This window comes from Pelodiscus sinensis, chromosome 22, assembly GCF_052426305.1.
Source record: "Pelodiscus sinensis isolate ZL-2025 chromosome 22, ASM5242630v1, whole genome shotgun sequence".
Lineage (NCBI taxonomy): Eukaryota > Metazoa > Chordata > Testudines > Trionychidae > Pelodiscus > Pelodiscus sinensis.
The window spans coordinates 26,223,950-26,244,119 of NC_143073.1; positions in this window are offsets into that span (position 1 = coordinate 26,223,950).

Consider the following 20,170-nt stretch of genomic DNA (forward strand, 5'->3'; position numbering starts at 1 on the left):
TCCCTGGCGTGGCTTTGCCGCTCAGCCGGCCCAGGTGGGGTTGGGAGCCCAGTGGATGAAATCCCGTCAGTAGCGCCGGGGCCCCACGGGGGACAGAGGCAGGGTGAGACGTGCCTGGGGTGAAGGCAAAGTCACCTACTCAGGGAAGTTTCCCCTGCCACGGAGATGCAGCCGCCTGTTGCCTGGTCGCTTTGGCAGGTCGCTTGGAACAAATCGCAGGCCGCCGTGTAGCCGAAACACACGTTGCACGTCTGGGTCCCCGCTGGAGGGAGAAGAGCGAGTGTTTCCTTCTCACTGGGGTCACGGTGCCAGCTCTGAACGTCCCTGAGCCCGAGTCTCAACAAGCCGAGGGGCGAATGGGCCCGATGGCCTCTGAGACCCTGCAGCCAGGGACAGAGCTACGGCGGAGTTAGCACTGGGGGCAGGTGAAGGGGGTGGTGCCTTTCCAGAGCTCCGCCCACAGAATAAGCCCCGCCCACCCCGATGTGGCTCCCCTTGTGCAGATATTCGCAGTACCAGAGTCACTCATTTCTCCAGGAACATGAGCCGAGTCCGCTGCCCCACCCGGGTCTCCTGGCCGCCCCCCATGGCTGTCACGAAATAGTTCGGTGCCCTCCATGTCCCTGCTATTGCAGGATTGCCAGATAACCCCCCACCTCCTACCTAACGCCCGGGGCTCCGTGTGCCCCCTTCCCCCTCCCGACCCCAGCGTCTCACACTCCCAGTGCGCAGGGAGAGCGAACGTGGCCGCCGGCCAGCGTGGCGTAGCGGAGAAACCTGCAGGGAGGTTACACGCACACGGGAAGCTCCCGAGCTGTGGAAACGTGGACAGGCGACCGGGGGAGAGGAGGAAGCCACGGCTCCAGGAGGCCGGGGTGTGCTCAGGAAAGCACAGTTGGAATTGTAGCTACGGTTGCCAGATGCTTTCACAAAAAATACCAAACATGGCGGGGAAAAAATTGGTTGAGGGGAAAAAAAATGGGAGACCAAACTTGTTGAGCAAAAAAAAAAACGAATTCTGCCTCCTACCCCCCTGGCCAGATGTGGCCTTCCATCCAAGAGACCCAGAAAATACAAAACACTGTCCATGGCCGATATTTCCTGGTTTTTTTACCGGACAGAGGCTGCAAATACCGGCCTGCCTGGGCCAGTGCCGGACACCTGGCCCTAATTGCAGCTGGCCAGGGAGAGGAGAAATCTGCGGCGTGAGCAGGCCGGGGTGCGCTGGGAAAGCGCAATCAGAAGGGCAGCCGGCCAGGGAGAGACGGGGACCAGGAACGGTTCCTACAGGCCCGGTAGCAATAAGGGGGTGAGGGGAGGGTGGGGCCCTATGGGACAAGGGAGGTGACCCAGTGACAGAGGATGTGGGAAGCTGACTCATTCGAGGCGTTTTTGGCCTCCGTCGTCCCAGCCGAGGGCAGCGCCCAGACGGCAGCAGGGGGTGCGGGTGGGAGGGGGCAGCCCCTGGCGGGGAAGGAGCCGGTGGGGGCTGCTTGGAAAAGCTGCACAGACACAAGTGGGTGGGGCCGGATCGAGTGCACCCGAGGGGGCTGCGGGAGCTGGCTGCAGAGCCCTCTGCTAGCGCCCGGGGCAGGCCGGGTCCCGGCGACGCTCCGGGCTGGGGCAGTGTCATTTCCTCCCCTTCGCGCCGCCCCTGCCGCGCCGAGGGGCCTGCGCTGAAATGGGCCAGTGTCCACTCAGGCGTCCCTCGGGCCTGGGCCGTGATAGCGACACGTCGATAGAACCGCAGAGCCCAACGGGGGGGGGAAGAATCCACAGGCGGGTGCCACGCCTGGGCCAGCCCCCCCGGAGTGGATGCGTCTGGGCCGAGGGGGAACGTTCCCCTCGGCTTGGCCACGCTGGCTCGGGAGGTGACCCCTCGAGGGGGAAACCCCCTTCCCCTGGGCCAGGCGGTGTCTGCACTACGGGCTCTGCCGGCCCCGGCCCAGCGCCGTGGCCAAGCTGCTACTGTAACCGCCGTGTGGACAGGCCCTTGCGCCCCAGAGCTAGTCCCAGAGCCCTGCACATGCGGGAGGAGCCCTGGTCGGGGAGCTGAGGGGCGCGAGGGGTTGAAGTCCAGGAGGGTTAAGTGGCTACAGCCGCGCACGACTCACCTTGGGCACTGGCTGTCGCTAGGAGAGCAGGGAAGAGGCAGAGGAGCCAGGAAACCCCCATGGTGCTGGGAGGAGCCCGGGGCCGGGCTGGGAGCTGAACGGAGCCTTCTCACGGCTGGTGCAGCGAGCTCTGCCGGAGGGGAGCAGGAGAGAGTCAGGACAGAAAGGAGGCTGGAAGGGAATTGCAGGTGAGCTTGGGGATGGGGGTAACTCCAGGCAACAGGGCTGCACAGAGATCCGGGCTCACTGGCGGCTCTAGGAGTTCAGACGTCCCTCCTGGCTTGATCGAATTTCTCACCCCCCTGAAAAGGCAAGAAAATGGTCCTGCTTCCTTTTTAGATGTTTAAAACCCTCGCAAATGGGCTTCAATATCACTGGTGCTCTCAGGGTTGAAAAGAAAAGCAACTTAGAGGTGAAAATAATGAAAACGTCTCCTGGGCGTGCGGAGAGCTGCGTCTCGGTTCCGTCTCTCAGGGAGGGGCTTTCTAGGACCTTTTTTCTGTGCCAAAACAATGTGATTAAATAGACACAAATTTGCCTTTTTCAATGGAGAAAAGTTTGGGATGAAAAATGTCTCCCTGCTCAGTTCTGGCTCAGACATTCCCCGAAATAGCAGGATGGGAGTTTGGGGAGGGTCCCGTGTGGGACTATATATTAATCCCTCTCGCTCCCGCCCTGTTGTATGTATATTAACCTTAAATCCTGCAAGTCCCACAAGAGACGTGATCCCTCAAGCTACTTAAAATCAATAGTCTGGTTAATGTAACGTCTATGTGCACAAACGTCAGATGCTATTTTTACCTCTCAAAATATGAAACAAATCTCGCTTGACCCATGTAAAAAGTCGTTTCCTTGCTGTTCTAACGGACTTCAACTCTTCCTGTCCCTCCTCACATTCCAGTATTTAAACCTTTCTTTGGCAAAACACTTGCTCTCTCTCGCTGACATTTCTGACAAGCTGCTGTCATGTGCTTTGCCCCGTGGCCCCACAGTCTCTTTTTCCTGCCCACCCAGCCACCCCACAGCAAAGCATCTTTTCCTGCTCCCACGACTGTAGCAACGAGGCCAGTGGTACCAGCAGGATTCCAGTCGCGGCTGCAGGGCTCTGCCCTGGACAGGTTTTCCCCTTCCCCATCTGCATTGGCTCCAGATCTGCGCTATTCCTCCTGAGACGGGGCAACTGCCTAGGATCCTTCCTGCCCCACGGCCAGGGAGCGGCTGGAGGCTTTCCGACAGCCCAGACCTGCTCCGTCCATGGGTCCTTCTCTGCTCCCTCACCCAAAGAGAGTTTGAGGCCCGACTCCCTGCGAGTTGCATTGGACACCGGCTGCCGGGTTTCCCTTTCAAAATCTCCCTCCTTCGTTCACCCGCCGCTCCAGCAGTGGGGCTCCTTTTCCGTTGCAAAACCTGAGCCGCTTTATCGTGGCTCGAGCCGCGTCCTGACGCTTTCCGAAGGGAGTTTGCTGCAAAACGAGTCTCCGTCCTCTACGGGCCATCCACAGACCATGCACGGTTGCAAAGCATCGTTTCTCGTGTTTTGAACTCTTACCTTCACCACCCTGCTCGGAGTTCTCGCCAATACCGTGGAGATGCCCCGACGGCCTCGCACGGCCCCTTTCCTCTGTGTGGCGCCCAAGGGTAGACGTGGACTCATATATAGACGGGAGTGACCGGGAATGATTTACGGATACGTAGCGTGTCCTGCCGGGCACTCCCACTTTCCGTGCAGTTCAAATGGCCTCTCAGCCCCTCGCCTGGGTCTGTAGAACTTTTCCTATCAAGGCTTCTGGGTTGTGCCAAGAATAGCAGGGGCACCGCGCCGCTGAGTCACAAGGGCCGGGGTGAAGCTGTTTGCACAGTGGAGGTGCAAGGGCCGGGGTGCGGCTGTTTGCACAGTGGAGGCGCAAGGACCCGGCGATGGGGCAGAGCACAGAGGGTGGGAAATTCACGGCTGGGGAGAATCCGTCTCCCTCGCCTCCTGCAGGTCGAGGGCCAGTTGAGAGCAAAGGGAGGCCCCAAGAACCCACCACTAGGAAGCTGAGGTGGCCCTGGAGTTGGGGCCCTGACGGCCGCTCCCCTCCCTTTTCCCAGCACAACTTATCAGCATCCCTGGCCTTGTGCAAACATTCATGAGTGACAAATTTTTCTTCTCCACCCTGTGTCAAGGGGCCTGCACCCAGCTGGGTGCCAGGAGCACGACGGCACCCCCAGCGGGGGGAGCTCGGTCACGATACCCGAGCGGAGGTGCACGATTCGGCTGCGTGCCGGGGCAGCTTTGCTCCCTGGGGTTGTATAGGCCAGTAGGGGTGTCCGGGGCGAATGCTAGAGCCGGATCTCCAGGAGGCTGGAGGGCGACCGGGAACCAGTGCGATGGAAAGCTTGGTTTTTTTTCTAGCAGTGCAGGAGCGCCAGGCGCAGCTGGCACAGAACAATTTTGCATTGGTGCTTCTCTGAAGCCGCTGCTTTGGTCGGCCGTTGAAAACGCAAGGGGCCGGCTGGGCCTACCCGGAGCCTTTTGCTGGTCGATCTGTGTGGCTCAGGGCCCGTATGGTAGAAACTGTGCGGCTACGTCTACACTGGCATGAATTTCCGAAAATGCTTTTAACGAAAAAGTTTTCCGTTAAAAGCATTTTCAGAAAAGCGCGTCTAGATTGGCAGGATGCTTTTCCAGAAAAGCACTGTTTGTGGAAAAGCGTCCGTGGCCAATCTAGACGCGGTTTTCCGCAAAAAAGCCCCAATCGCCATTTTCGCAATCGGGACTTTTTTGCGGAAAACAGTCCTATGCTGTCTACACTGGCCCTCTTGCGCAAGTCTTTCGGAAAAGGACTTCTGCCCGAATGGGAGCAGCATAGTATTTCCGGAAAAGCACTGATGATTTTACAGGAGATGGCCAGTGTAGACAGCTGGCAAGTTTTTCCGGAAAAGCGGCTGATTTTGCAGAAAAACTTGCCAGTCTAGAGACAGCCTGTGTGATAAAACTTTCTCCCTGAGATGATGGACGCGTCTGTCGTGGGGGGTTATCAGGCCTCCGCCCGGTTTTGTTGGAGACACCAAAGCTCTGTGCCCCAGGGCGTTGGACGGCGCGAGTAGGCGTTATAGGGAAATGTAGGATTGCCAAATAAACCCGGCCAGGACTAAATCTCCTCTTCCTAGAAGGATCAAGGGTTAGGGTAAGAGGGATAGGAAGCTGGCTAAGCAGTTGGGCCCAATGGGTCGTGATCAACAGCTTGTTGTCTGGTTCGCAGTCAGGATCACGCGGACGCTCCAGGGGTTGTTCAACATCTTCAGGAATGAGCTGCCGGAGGGGACGGCTTGCACCCTCGGCGGGTTTGCGGATGGCGTTAAGTCAGCGGGAGGGGTGGATACACAGGAGGGCAGGGGCAGGGGCCAGAGCGACACAGACACATTGGAGGTTTGGGCCGAAAGCCATCGGATGGGATTCAACGAGGACAAACGCAGAGGGAAGAATCCCGACCCCTGTTACAGGCTGGGAACCGGCTGCTTCACCAGCCATTTGGCAGAAAAGGCCCTGGAGATTGCAGTGGAGGAGAAGCTGGAGATGAGCCAACCGGGCGCCCTTGTAGCCAAGCAGGCTAATGGCGTACTGGGGGGCTTTAGGCGGATCATTGGCAGCAGATCTAGGCTGTGTCCAGACTCAGGGTTTTTTTCGGGAAAAGTAGCCTTTTTCCGAAAAAACTTCACCTGCGTCTAGACTGCAGCCGCGTTCTTTCGAAATTAAATCGAAAGAACGCGGCTTTTCTTTCGACGGCGGTAAACCTCATTGCACAAGGAAGAACGCCTTCTTTCAAAAGAAGGCGTTCTTGAATGTAAATAGGGCTTCTTTGAAAGAGAGCATCCAGACTCACTGGGTGCTTTCTTTCGAAAAAGCGGCTTGCAGTCTAGACGCTCTTTTTCGAAAGAGGCTTGCAGTCTAGACATAGCGCTAGAGAAGTGATTGTTCCCTTTATTCATAAGAACATAAGAACGGCCGTACTGGGTCAGACCAAAGGTCCATCTAGCCCAGTATCCTGTCTGCCGACAGTGGCCAGCACCAGGTGCCCCAGAGAGGGTGGACCGAAGACAATGATCAAGCGATTTGTCTCCTGCCATCCCTCTCCAGCCTCTGACAAACAGAGGCCAAGGACACCATTTTATCCCCTGGCTAATAGCCTTTTATGGACCTAACCTCCATGAAATTATCTAGCTTCTCTTTAAACTCTATTATAGTCCTAGCCTTCACAGCCTCCTCTGGCAAGGAGTTCCACAGGTTGACTACACGCTGTGTGAAGAGGAATTTTTGCTTATTAGTTTTAACTCTCCTACCCATTCATTTCATTTGGTGTCCTCTAGTTCTTCTATTATGGGAACTAATGAAGAACTTTTCTTTATGCACCCTCTCCACACCACTCATGGTTTTATAGACCTCTATCATATCCCCCCTCAGTCTCCTCTTTTCTAACTGAAAAGTCCCAGTCTCTTTAGCCTCTCCTCATATGGGACCCGTTCCAAACCCCTAATCATTTTAGTTGCCCTTTTCTGAACCCTTTCCAAGGCCAAAATATCTATTTTGAGGTGAGGAGCCCACATCGGTACACAGTATTCAAGGCGTGGGCGTACCATAGTTTTATACAGGGGCAGTAAGATATTCTGGGTCTTATTTTCTATCCCTTTCTTAATAATTCCTAACATTCTATTCGGCTCTGGTGAGGCCACATCTGGAGTGTTCTGTCCAGTTCTGGGTCCCCCCCCCCACTACAGAACAGATGTGGACGCATTGGAGAGGGGCCAGCGGAGGCGACCAAAATGATTCGGGGGCTGGAGCACCTGGCGGGGGGTTAACAAGCTGCTTGATGTTTTCTTTCCAAATTCTTTTCCCCGATCAGTTTGTAATTTTGGAGACACAAAACCTTTGCTGACAAGAGCCTGAATGGCCGGGGATTCCTCTGATTGGCCGGGGGGGGGGGGGGGGCCGGTTTGGATGAGATCTGAGGTATAAACTGCCCTGCGGCTGGTCCTTTGGGGGGCGAGCCTGTTGGGAGTTGGGGAGATGGGTGTGATGCTGTGGGGGATGCCGTACACTCTGGGGTAAGCTGTCTACCCTTGGGGCCCTGTTGCTGCGTGCACTGTGGTTGACCCCTACTGGCCTGTTCATGCTGCTGCTGCCTCCCTCGGTCCTGCCTTTCCTCCCTACGGTCCTGCCGCTTCTTCTCTCGGGCCTGGCGCTTCTTCTCTTCCTCCTGTTCCTCCAGTTCCTTTAGCCGCAGCTCGATCTCCAGCCGTCACAGCTCTGCCGGGAGGGACCCCGGATGAACCTCTGCTGATGGAGCGCGGCCTGGTGGGCACCGCGTCTCTCCAGCAGACCCCAGGCCTCCCTCCGGTCTGAGAGTCTGAGACGCTCCCGGGGGGTCTGGCTGCTCCCCGCTGGGACAGGATCCAGGCCCTGGAACGGTCATTCTCTTCCAGCCGGCTAATCAGCTGGCCCTTGGTTGCTTTCCCTATAGCCAGGCCTCTCTCTGCACAGCCCCACCAGGTCTGCCTTCAGGAGTCGGGTGTAGGCCATCTCCCCGCCGTTCCCCGGGTGCAGTCTCACCGGTCGAATGCTGCTGGAAGCTCCATCCACAGGGGCTGTGCATCCCACTGCTGCCACCATGTGACAGCGCGACGGGGACCCCCAATGCTACAGCCCCATCCGCAGCAAGACAGGAATCTGCCAGCCAGTAGAATAGAGAGGGTCTATCGCTTCTCCGAGATACAGCTCAGTAGGACTGATATGGGCATAAGAGGATAGGCCGACAGCGCTAGCTCCCTTGGGGGAAGGGGTTCACAGGCCCCTGAAGCCCCCCCCCGCCCCCCACTGGTTTAGTCTGCTCCCGCCAGGCTTCCCCACCCTCTACCTCCCCTTCTCCTAGCCACACCCTGCCTTTGTTCAGCCTCCTTTCCTGGCCTGGTGAGAAACGGTTGGGCCATGGTGTGCTGAGAGCCCTGGGGTGACCCCCGCCGGGCCGTGCTTAGAGAGAGAGGCCAGTAGGGGTCACCCACAGTGCACACAGCAACAGGGCTACAAGACTAGACAGCACCCCCCCCCCGAGTACAGCACCCCCTACTATATCACAGTGGGATATAACCTCCCCCCTGTGTAAGGGGGGGCTGGGGAGCACTGGGGTGTGTGAGGGGAGGTGGGGGATGGGTTAGAACCTCTCCCCTGTGTAAGGGGGGGCTGGGGGGGCACAGGGAGCTCTGGGGTGTGTGAGGGGAGGTGGGGGGATGGGTTAGAACCTCTCCCCTGTGTAAGGGGGGGGCTGGGGGGGCACAGGGAGCTCTGGGGTGTGTGAGGGGAGGTGGGGGGATGGGTTAGAACCTCTCCCATGTGTGAGGAGGGGTTGGGGGGCACAGGGAGCGCTGGGGTGTCTGAGGGGAGGTGGGGGGATGGGTTATAACCTCTCCCTTGTGTGAGGAGGGCTGGGGGGCACAGGGAGCACTGGGGTGTCTGAGGGGAGGTGGGGGGATGGGTTATAACCTCTCCCTTGTGTGAGGAGGGCTGGGGGGCACAGGGAGCACTGGGGTGTCTGAGGGGAGGTGGGGGGATGGGTTATAAACTCCCCCCGTGTGAGGGGGGGCTGGGGGGCACAGGGAGCACTGGGGTGTCTGAGGGGAGGTGGGGGATGGGTTAGAACCTCTCCCTTGTGTAAGGAGGGGCTGGGGGGGCACAGGGAGCACTGGGGTGTCTGAGGGGAGGTGGGGGGATGGGTTAGAACCTCTCCCCTGTGTGAGGGGGGCTGGGTGGGGCAGAGGGAGCACTGGGGTGTCTGAGGGGAGGTGGGGGGATGGGTTATAACCTCTCCCCTGTGTGACAGGGGCTGGGGGGCACAGGGAGCACTGGGGTGTCTGAGGGGAGGTGGGGGGATGGGTTATAAACTCCCCCCGTGTGAGGGGGGGCTGGGGGGCACAGGGAGCGCTGGGGTGTCTGAGGGGAGGTGGGGGATGGGTTAGAACCTCTCCCCTGCATGAGGAGGGGTTGGGGGGCACAGGGAGCACTGGGGTGTCTGAGGGGAGGGGGGGATGGGTTATAACCTCTCCCCTGCGTGAGGAGGGGTTGGGGGCACAGGGAGCACTGGGGTGTCTGAGGGGAGGGGGGGATGGGTTATAACCTCTCCCCTGCGTGAGGAGGGGTTGGGGGGCACAGGGAGCGCTGGGGTGTCTGAGGGGAGGTGGGGGGATGGGTTAGAACCTCTCCCCTGTGTGAGGAGGGGTTGGGGGGCACAGGGAGCACTGGGGTGTCTGAGGGGAGGTGGGGGGATGGGTTATAACCTCTCCCCTGTGTGAGGAGGGGTCGGGGGGCATGGTGATGAAATGGTGATGAAGATGCACCTGTTGGGGAAATCAGCCTGTTCTTAGGGACGAGTCGCTCCAGCTCCTTCTCTGCCCCCCCCCCCTTCTCCACCAGTCGGCGGTTCCCCCCCTGCCTCCCCTTCCCACCCGCCTGGGGTCTCCCTGCTCTGGCTGCACCAGGCCATGGCAGGGCAGGCGCCTGGCGCCCTCTCACCTCTCCCATGTCCGACAGGAGCCTGGCGCTGGGGTTGGGAACGGAGCTGTGGCCGGGCGGCTCCTTCTCAGCGCGGCGCCACCAGGGAACACGCCGGCTCTCCCCACCCCCGGCAGCCCCCCGCTCGGTTCAGTTATTTTATAACCACCCCAGAGCGCCCGGAGCCCTGGGCCACACTGAGAGCAGGAGCTGCCTCACGGAGCAACAGCAGCTTCGCTCCACCTTAGACATCAAGGGAGTGGGGACTAGTGGTTAGAGCAGTGGGGGAGGGGGAAGCCAGGACTCCTGGGTTCCCTCCCCAGCTCTGCATCCCTGACATCCCAACCCTGTTGAGTAGGATCGGTCCCAGGACTGACCCTTGGGGGACCCCACTCGTTACCCGTTACTTTGGGATCAGGACCCCCACGCTGTCTGCATTTGATTTGTGGTACTGAGAGTGCGGTTGGGTAAAGAGCAGCTGCAATGAGTCAGCACCAGTATGAGAGCCTGAGCAGAGAGGCTCTGAAGGGTTTGTGCTCACAGAGGGTCATTGGCTTCCTACAGAAAACCACTAAGCAGCAGCTGACAGTTTTGCTGCTGCGGGACGACCTGCAGGCCAAGGAGCGGCCCCCACCCGATGCCACGGACGCGGTTGCAGAGGAAATCAAGAGGCAACAGGCAGCGAGGGAAATGGAGCTAGAACCCGAGAGGGCCCTGGCAGAGAGACGTGCACAGGAGAGAGAGGATCCGGCAGAAGCGGAGAGAGGGGCCCACGCACGGCGAACCGAGGCGAGTTCCCAGCGGTGCAACTCCAGATACTGGAGGCACAACGAAGGGTCCAGCAACCTGCGAGCCCAGCCCCGCTTGCCAACAAGGGTTGGGAGAGGATCTGTCCCGTCTACAGCGATAACGACGATATCGAGGAGTTTCTGGCCACCTTCGAGCGCATCTGCAACGTGAACCGGATCCCAGACGAGCAGCGCAGGCCTGTCCTGAGGACCAGACTGACTGGCGAGGCCCGGGAGGTATCAATGCCATGGGGCAGGAGGAAGCGTTGGACGACGGGCGGTTTAAGGACTGTGCACTGAGGCGGTTCAGGGTTACCCCTGGATCCCACCAGGTTAAGTTCAGGAGTTTTAGGATGGCCAATGATTGTTCCTATCTGGAATGTGCCCAGAAGCTGGCGGGCTTTGTTAAAAGGTGGGTGATGGGGGCGAAGGTAAATGGGGATTATGAGAAACTGCTGGATTTGCTCCCCCTGGAGCAGCTTCTGAATGTGGTGCCTGACCAGGTCAGGGCGGCCGTGTGTGATCGAGAGCCTGAGTCGGCCCTACAGGCTGCAAATATCGCAGGTGCCCACACCCAGAACAGGGCGCGGGACGGCACAGACCTTTAGGGAGGACTCAGCACTTCCCCCCCCCCCAGTCTAAACAGAGGGAGGGGTTCAGGAGCAGCCTGGGACGCAGAGGAGCCCCGAGAGCGGGGGTGGGAAACGCTGACGCGCTCCAGGCTCTTTTGGCCTCCGTCGTCCCAGCCGAGGGCAGCGCCCAGACGGCAGCAGGGGGTGCGGGTGGGAGGGGGCAGCCCCTGGCGGGGAAGGAGCCGGTGGGGGCTGCTTGGAAAAGCTGCACAGACACAAGTGGGTGGGGCCGGATCGAGTGCACCCGAGGGGGCTGCGGGAGCTGGCTGCAGAGCCCTCTGCTAGCGCCCGGGGCAGGCCGGGTCCCGGCGACGCTCCGGGCTGGGGCAGTGTCATTTCCTCCCCTTCGCGCCGCCCCCGCCGCGCCGAGGGGCCTGCGCCGAAATGGGCCAGTGTCCACTCAGGCGTCCCTCGGGCCTGGGCCGCGATAGCGACACGTCGATAGAACCGCAGAGCCCAACCGGGGGGGGAAGAATCCACAGGCGGGTGCCACGCCTGGGCCAGCCCTCCCGGAGTGGATGTGGCTGGCCCAGGGGAGCGCTCCCCTCGGCTTGGCCACGCTGGCTCGGGAGGTGACCCCTCGAGGAGGAAACCCCCTTCCACTGGGCCACGCGGCGTCTGCACTACGGGCTCTGCCGGCCCCGCCCCAGCGCCGTGGCAAAGCTGCTACTGTAACCGCCGTGTGGACAGGCCCTTGTGCCCCAGAGGGACCTAGCGAAACCAGGGGGCCTTAGCAAAGACCAGGCCAGGACTCTTCATGTTGCCCTCGGATACTGCGCTGGGCGCCCCACAGAGAGGCCCAGGAGGCGACGGGCGTTCAGTGGGGCGCAGGCATGGAGGGGGGTGGGAAATACGGCCTGGGGTGCCCCCCCTTCTCTGGGAGAGGCAGGAGAGACACTGAAGGAGGCAGGCTGCTGTAGAGAAAACAGCCTGAGGTGGCAGAAGCCAAGACGTGGGTGGGATTCCCCGGGCCTTGGCAGTGCGTGGTCCGGCCTTGCCTCACAGGGGCCGAGGACCACGGGCCTTTCCCGCACACACGTGGCTGCCCACGCACGCAGGCGCCAAACGAGCTCCGTGCGGCTCCCCCGTGGGCAGCGCCCCCGTCTGGCAGGGCCGAGCTGAGGCCAGGCCCCCTGAGCCCCACACCCACCCAGAGCTCACGTGTAGGGTCCGGATGTGTTCAGAGAACGCGCTATGCACAGAGACAGCTCGGCCGGGGGCAGGCACCGGGGCAGACGCTCGGTTCCACACCAGCCCCTCGGCACCGCCCTGGCGGCATGAGACGGGGCTTGTGAGCTGAATGGGGCCAGAGACTGACATCCAAGGGGGGTGAGTGTTCACTTTACCACCTCATTAGGCTGGGGGTGGACGTCTCTCTTTCCCTGCAGACACATCCTGGTTCTGTTCCAAATTTGGGACAGAGAGAAACCTGGATGTGTGAGAATCAAGCATGAGAGTCAGGCCTGAAGGGGACCCATAAAGAGGGGACAAGTACAAGAGGGTTGTGTATTGTTGAAGCTAAGGGGTGTGTTACGGAGGGACTGGACGATCCACCAGGGAGCAACTGAGCTGTACGTTCAGCCGAGGGTTGTCTGGCTACACAAGGCGGCAGGCAGTGCAAAGGCGGCCAAGTGTCTGTGTGTGAATTAAGACTGTGGTACAAGCTGTATACAGAGGGGGAGACACACATTCCCCAAAAGGGCTGACAACTCATCCGTGGGACTTGAGAACACAAGATCCAAGGGGGAGACGCACATCCTCAGTCAGCAAGCTGTTTACAGCCGGGGGGACGCGCATCCCCATAAGACTGACCTAAGTGGAGACTGACTGTACGGCCAGCAGTCGAGTGATTGAACCCTGACACCCAAGAGGAAGGTGAAAGCCGACCCACTGGAATATTTTGAGTACAAGTTCACAAACCCCGGCAGGCAGCCATTTTAAAAACACAGTACTGGCTGTGTCTAGACTGGCAAGTTTTTCTGCAAAAGCAGCTGCTTTTGTGGAAAAACTTGCCAGCTGTCTACACTGGCCACTTGAATTTCTGCAAGAACACTGACGCTCTCATGTAAGATTGTCAGTGCTCTTGCGCAAATACTAGGCTGCTCCCGTTCGGGCAAAAGCCCTCTTGTGCAAATGCTTTTGCGCAACAGGGCCAGTGTAGACAACCTGGGATTGTTTTGCGCAAAAAAGCCCTGATCACAAAAATGGCGATCGGGGCTTTCTTGTGCAAAACCGCATCTAGATTGGCACGGACGCTTTTCTGCAAAAAGTGCTTTTGCGGAAAAGCGTCCGTGCCAATCTAGAGCAGAAAATAGCTGCTTAAAGCTGAAAAATGAGGTAATAATAATAAATAATAAAAATTAGAACAGGGAAAGCAACACTGGTTGTCCGGACGTATGATTTTCTCAGGAAAATGAGAAATTGGAAAGGGCTGTTAAAAACCTGCAAAACAGTAAAGCAATGTCTCATGTTGTTAAACAACACACTGCAAGCGCTTTTACAATGCCCAAAGAGTGGGGACAGAAATAGACAACGGTGGCCCTGGCAAGTTTAAAGATAAAATGGGGTTCACTGCATTGCAACCATAGTCATATGAGGGGCAAGCCAAAACGGAACTAAAATTGGTGCCCCATTCTTCCTTTCCTTCAAGATCCTTTAAGGGCCTTAAAAGCATATAACATATAATCAGGGCTCAACAATTAAGGTAATCTACTCGCCACGGGCACGGCGCCGCAGCGCAAACAGCGCATGCGTAGCGTGGTCTGCATATGCGCAGCGTGCTGAACCACGTGGCTGGCAAACAGGGCTCGCTGCAGGTCAGCGAGCCCTGCATATAATACTAAAAATTGCTAGTAAAAAACAAATTGAGCGCATGGGTGCAAAGATTCAGGAAAAACCCCTCGTGAAAAGAAAAGAAAAGAAAAGAAAAGAAAAGAAAAGAAAAGAAAAGAAAAGAAAAGGTGTACTATATCTTTAAAACAAATATTGCAAGAGTTTAAACATAGCCCAGGGTCTGACAATACCATGCAGACCTTTAAGCACATTGATGAAATATTTATTGGTTTACAAACCCTTAATTTCAATCAAAATAAATACTACTGTGGTTTGACTATTAAGGAAAACATGTACTAAGCAGTTTAATAATTGTTAGCTGACTGTAGAAATAAACATTTGGATTTACCCAGCGAAAGGAACCAGAAGGTGTGGGGGCTAGTTAAAAGCCCCACCCTTTTTACTAAACTAATAATGGATAAAACCTGTATCCCTGAAAAGGTGCCATTCAGCAGAAAAGCAGGCTCAGGTATATAAACAATAGAAAGGAAATAGCATGTGAAAGAGAGGGTGGGTGGTCAGAGGTTTGGGCTCTGTGTGGGCATCATAGAAGAATAAGGAAAGCAGTAATACAGGCATTGGAAAGTTAAATTACTGGGAAGGAGAAAAGTTTTCTTTTGAGGAAGAAAGCAAGTGATTAAGGGTGTGAGGAGTTGATTCTGGGACTTGTAGGAGGAATTGAGCAATTGTCCTAAAGGGATAAAGAAAAGCTGCTATTAAAAACAAACAAACAAAACTTGCTTCTTTGGGGAAAGTTGCTAAATGGAAATGAAGGGATTCTATTAAACTTAGTCAAATGCATGCCAGAGAATGCTTTGTAAATCTCTTGGGTAGGTTTCAAATGAATTGATTGTATTTGTCTTGGCTGGCGCCCTCTCACCTGAAATTGCAAATTGAGAAGACATGTTGTGCCAGACACAAATGCTTGTCTTGGGGCATGTAACCCTTGAGGTGGTTCTAAGAAAAATTGTTATATTACATAAAACACCTCCTACACTTCAAAGAGAAGCCACCATAGGCGTGTGGTCTTGCTGTGTGCTTTAAAAGCAGAACTCTGAAATGGCACTGTCTCTCTTTCAAGGCTAAGTCTTTGGGCTGCTCCTGACTTTGAATCTGAAGGCAAGTGTGTGCGAATGCCTGGCTGTTAAGGAACAGTCTGAATCTTCTATAAATAATACTAAACTGATAAAAAGGGCTTGTTGTTCAACATTTTCAAGAGGATAGAACACACACTGTCCTATAGTAAATTGTCCAAATCAAAGATATGGAATATATAGTAAAATATTCATAAGCCTCTACTTGAAAGAAATCTAAGACTAATGTTACTGCTAAATATGGAAATAAATGTAGTACTAATGCTGCACAAGATACTCTATCAGAGAGAGAAAGCCTTTTAGGCTGGAATGGTAACTGGTAAACACCTTGTGCTAAAGAAAATCACTATCACAGTATATACAGTTGCTACCTGTAAATAAATTTGAAGCTTCACAACACACAGACTAAAAACCTGGTTTGTGGTATAAGAGAAAATTAAGGCATGCCACCTTTACCTTAGGCATTGAGCAGGGAACTAATTTACCCAATCCCTCGGAAGCTGGTTTACAACATAAAAGCATAGGTAATTTTTGGGAAACAGCAGGCTAATGAAGAAGTCAGCACAATACACCTGTGTCTAGACTGGCAAGTTTTTCCGCAAAATCATCTGCTTTTGTGGAAAAACTTGCCAGCTGTCTACACTGGCCGCTTGAATTTCCGCAAGAACACTGACGAGCTCATGTAAGATTGTCAGTGTTCTTGCGGAAATACCATGCTGCTCCTGTTCAGGCAAAAGCCCTCTTGTGCAAATCATTTACGGAAGAGGGCCTGTGTAAACAGCACAGGACTGCCCCTCAACACATCTATCCAACAGGTGTGTTGTAAGCAAAACTCGTGAAGTCATTCTGCCGCTCTACTCTGCACTAGTTAGACCTCAGCTGGAGTACTGTGTCCAGTTCTGGGAGCCACATTTCAAGAAAGATGTGGAGAAATTGGAAAGGGTACAGAGAAGAGCAACAAGAATGATTAAAGGTCTAGAGAACATGACCTATGAAGCCAGGCTTCATGAACTGGGCTTGTTTAGTTTGGAAAAAAGAAGATTAAGGGGGGACATGATAGCGGTTTTCAAATATCTAAAAGGGTGTCACAAGGAGGAAGGCGAAAATTTGTTCCTCTTGGTTTCTGAGGACAGGACAAGGAGTAATGGGCTTAAAGTGCAGCAGGGGAGGTTTAGATTGGACATTAGGAAAAAATTCCTAACTGTCAGGGTGGTCAAATATTGGAATAAATTGCCAAGGGAGGTGGTGGAATCTCCCTCTCCGGAGATATTTAAGAACAGGTTAGATAGACATCTGTCAGGGATGGTGTAGACGGAGCTTGATCCTGCCTTGAGGGCGGGGGGCTGGACTCGATGACCTCTTGAGGTCCCTTCCAGTCCTATTATTCTATGATTCTATGATTCTATGTGCATAATGTTCCCGCGATGAGCAACCCGACCGTTGACGGGACGCGGCTCTACCGTGTTCCGCCAGTGACAGGTAGCCTAACTTGGGATCTGGAGTGGCACTATGGCCGTTAGTACCAAGAGGAGGGTCTATTGATCTTGCAGAAATTGAGGAGTTGGTGGTGCAAGCCGGACAGGCCGACTGAGGTACACTCAGATGGGGGAACCGTGAACCAAGCTAATACCAAGTCCTCAAACCCTGGCAGTGGAGGTTAAAGCTCTGATCTCGGGCAGCACCATCTCGGGGAATGAGAGAATGGAATTGGGTGTCGTTTTGCCAAATTCTGTGGGTGTCTCGATGACAACATTCCTACCGGTACCAGTGCTCTACCAACAGTTCCGGAGTAAGCTACAACATTAAATTATTGTATTTAACCTGGCGGGTTTATGAACCCTGAGGGTAAGAGGAGGGACTGTAGGATGAAAATTTCTGAGGCAGGTTTTGATATTCTGTTAAGAACCCAATCTACATTCAGACTCTGGGAATGGCGCATCAACACAGCACTGTCCATGGTTATTCCCCTTCCCCACCAGTCTAGCCCATCAACGGAAAGCCATCCCCCGGGAAGGGAGGCAGGACAAGACCCATTCAATGGTGCTAATGTCTCTACTTTAATCCCCAGAGGAATCGCAGACACTCCCAATGGACCACACCCGCAGGGATACCTTCTTGAGGCTGACAAGATGCACCACCGCTTAACACGCAGTTGATCTGCTTTGTTTAACTGGACAAAGCTCCCTGGCAAAGCTCAGAGATTGGGGGCTCCAGACTGGACACACACACACACACACACACGCACCCCGCTGTTCTCATTGGGCCTGCCTCCCTTCTGGGACACCCTGTGACGGCGAGTCGGGGTTCCTCCGATCCTGCACCCCATAGCAGCAAGAACAGACTCGATTGCACTATTTATCCCTCCCCGTGCACCCCTAAAGCTATTGTGGTTGGATTTTGACAGAGGTGTGGGTGTGTGGGGGGGGTGCACACTCTGCCTGTGTGTTGCCCCAGCCCTGCACAGCCAGCCGGCATGGCTGCCCTTGAGCAAACTGCCCAATGACCACAAGATCCGTTCAGGGACAAAGGCCAGTAGGGGTCATCCACAGCCCAACCATACCTACGTACCGACACTACATCACATCTCTCCCCCTGCTCCTCCCAGGGCTGGCACAGGCCAGCACCGAGTGCTCCCGGCCCCAGTACGGCTTCATCATGTTCACGTGACTCACCGCCGGCCGCGCGTCCGGCCCGTCAGCTCCACCACGTAGTCACCTCGCTCAGCTGCTTAACGACCTTGCAGGGGCCGTCCCAGGCCGCTTGCAGCTCGTTCTTCTGCACGGGGATTAGGACCATGACTTGGTTCCCAGTAGCGTAGGCGCGGGACCGTGCATTGCGGTCGTACCAGACCTTCTGCTTCCTCTGGGCCCTGCTCAGGTTCTCTCCGGCCAGGTCCATGAGCTCAGCAAGTCTTTCCCAGAAAGCCAGGACGTATTCCACCACCGACTCGCCCTCCGGGGAGACCTTCCCCTCCCACTCGTCTCTCAGCAAGCCCAGGGGGCCCCTCACCCACCTCCCGTACATCAGCTCGAATGGGGAGAACCCCGTGGACTCCTGGGGCACCTCCCTGTACGCGAACAGCAGGTGGGGTAGGTACTTGTCCCAGTCCTGCGGGTGCTGGTGCATAAAGGTCCTTAGCATCTGCTTCCGAGTCCCATTGAACCTCTCCACCAACCTGTTGGTCTGGGGGTGCTACACCGGGGCCAGGGGTGCTGGACCCTGCACTTCCCCACAAGCACCGGAGCGGGGCCGACATGAAGTTGGATCCTTGGTCCGTAAGGACCTCCTGGGGGAACCGCACCCTGCTGAAAGTGGTCAGCAGCGTGTCTGCCACCATGTCTGCCTGGCTAGAGGGCAGAGCTACGTCCTCGGGGTAGCGGGTGGCAAAGTCCACCACCACCAGGATGTATTTCTTCCCCGTGCGGGTCGCTTTGCTGAAGGGTCCCACAATGTCCTTCGCCACCGTCTGAAAAGGCTCCTCTCTAATCAGTAGGGGCCTCAAAGCAGCTTTGCTCCTGTCTTGGGCCTTCCCCACTCGCAGGCCCGGCAGGACCACTGCACGGCTGCAAACATCCCCGGCCAGTAGAAGTTTTGGAGCAGCCTCAGCCGGGTGCTCCGGATCCCCGGGTGTCCCGAGAAGGGGATGTCATGGGCCAGGTATAGTTTGCGGCGATACTTTTGGGGAACTGCCAGCTGTCACTGGAGCCCCCATCCCCCCACCTTCCCTGGGGGAGCCATTCCCGGTACAGGAGTCCCCTCTCCCACAGCAACCTCTCCTGGCAATCTCCCGCTAGGGGTTGAGCTGCGCCCAGGCCGGCCCGGTCCCTCAGGGTCTGCAAGGAGGGATCCGTCTGCACCACAGCCTGGAATTCAGCAGCTGGAGCAGGGACAGGGACCTGTCGCCCCCCCCCCCCCGTACCCCCCTCCACGCTGCCTGGGTCCAGAGTTGCAGCCTGGCTGGGCTCCGTGTCTGCTAGGAAAGAGCCCCGAGCTCCCTGCAGGGAGCCATCCCCTGGGTCGGGGTAGCCAGCCCCTCGCTGGCTCTGGTGGTGACCAGGGTCCTGTAGGGTCCGTCAGGCCCCTCCTCTAGGTCCCCCCCATCAGCACCTCCGTGGGCAAGTGCCGGTGACCCCCCCACTTCCTTGGGGCCTCCTTGGCCCCCATTTCAGATGCACCCGGGCTACGGGCACCTTAAACGGGGTCCCGCCTATGCCCCTCGGGGTCAGCTGGGTGTTGGGCACCATGTGGTCTGGGGCCACTAACTCAGGCCGGGCCAGCGTCACCTCCGCCCCCATATCCCAGAAACCCGCCACCTCCCTGCCACCCACCTCCTGGGGCACGAGGCTCTCGCTCCGCAGGGGCTGCCCTGCCCCCACCCGGTACACGGGGAGACCTGTCTCTGGAGCGTCGGTTCTCTGGGGGGGGTCGGCCTGAGCCGCCTTCCCCCCGCTTTGAGCTGAGGTTTGCCTGCTGGCCCCTCCTCTGGGGCGGCCTGCCCTTCCCCCAGCCCCAGCCAGTTAACCCTGGCAAGTCCCGGTCCTGGGACCTGTCCTGTTTCCTGGTGCACTGAGCCCTCTTGTGGCTTCTTTGCCAACAGCGATGGCAGGTTAGTTCCTGCGGGTCCCTTCAGGCCGGCTCCACCCGGGCCCTGGCTGGTCCTCTGGGGCCCAGACGGTTGGTCCTTGTCTCTTGGGCTCACTTCATGGGTGATTTTCTCCGTTGCTCGGCCCAGAACCAGTCTCTGCGCGATTCCCTTTCTCTCCGGGATTCCCTTTCACTCCAGGTCTCCCGTTCACCCCCGGACCATCTCTCTGAACTCGTCCGCCAGCTTCCCGGCCTCCTGGGGGTCCTCTGGCTGCCTGTCCTTGAGCTACAGCCTCAGGCTGGGCGGGCAGGCTTCACAGAACTGCTCCGGCATCATCGGCTTGCGCAGGTCCTCTGTGGTCTGGCTCCGACCCGCACACCCACTTGCAGCAGGATTGCGCCAGGCGGGAGGCCAGATCCACATGGGTCTCCCTTGGCTCCTTCTGCAGCCCCCGGAACTTCCTCCTGTACATCTCGGGGGTCAGCCTGAACTTGAGCAGCAGGGCCTCTTTGAGCCGTTCGTAATCACCCGGCTGCAGAGCCTCCAGCTGGTTGAGCACCCTGCGGCCTCCTGATCCAGCACGGGGGTGGCCTGTTGCAGCCG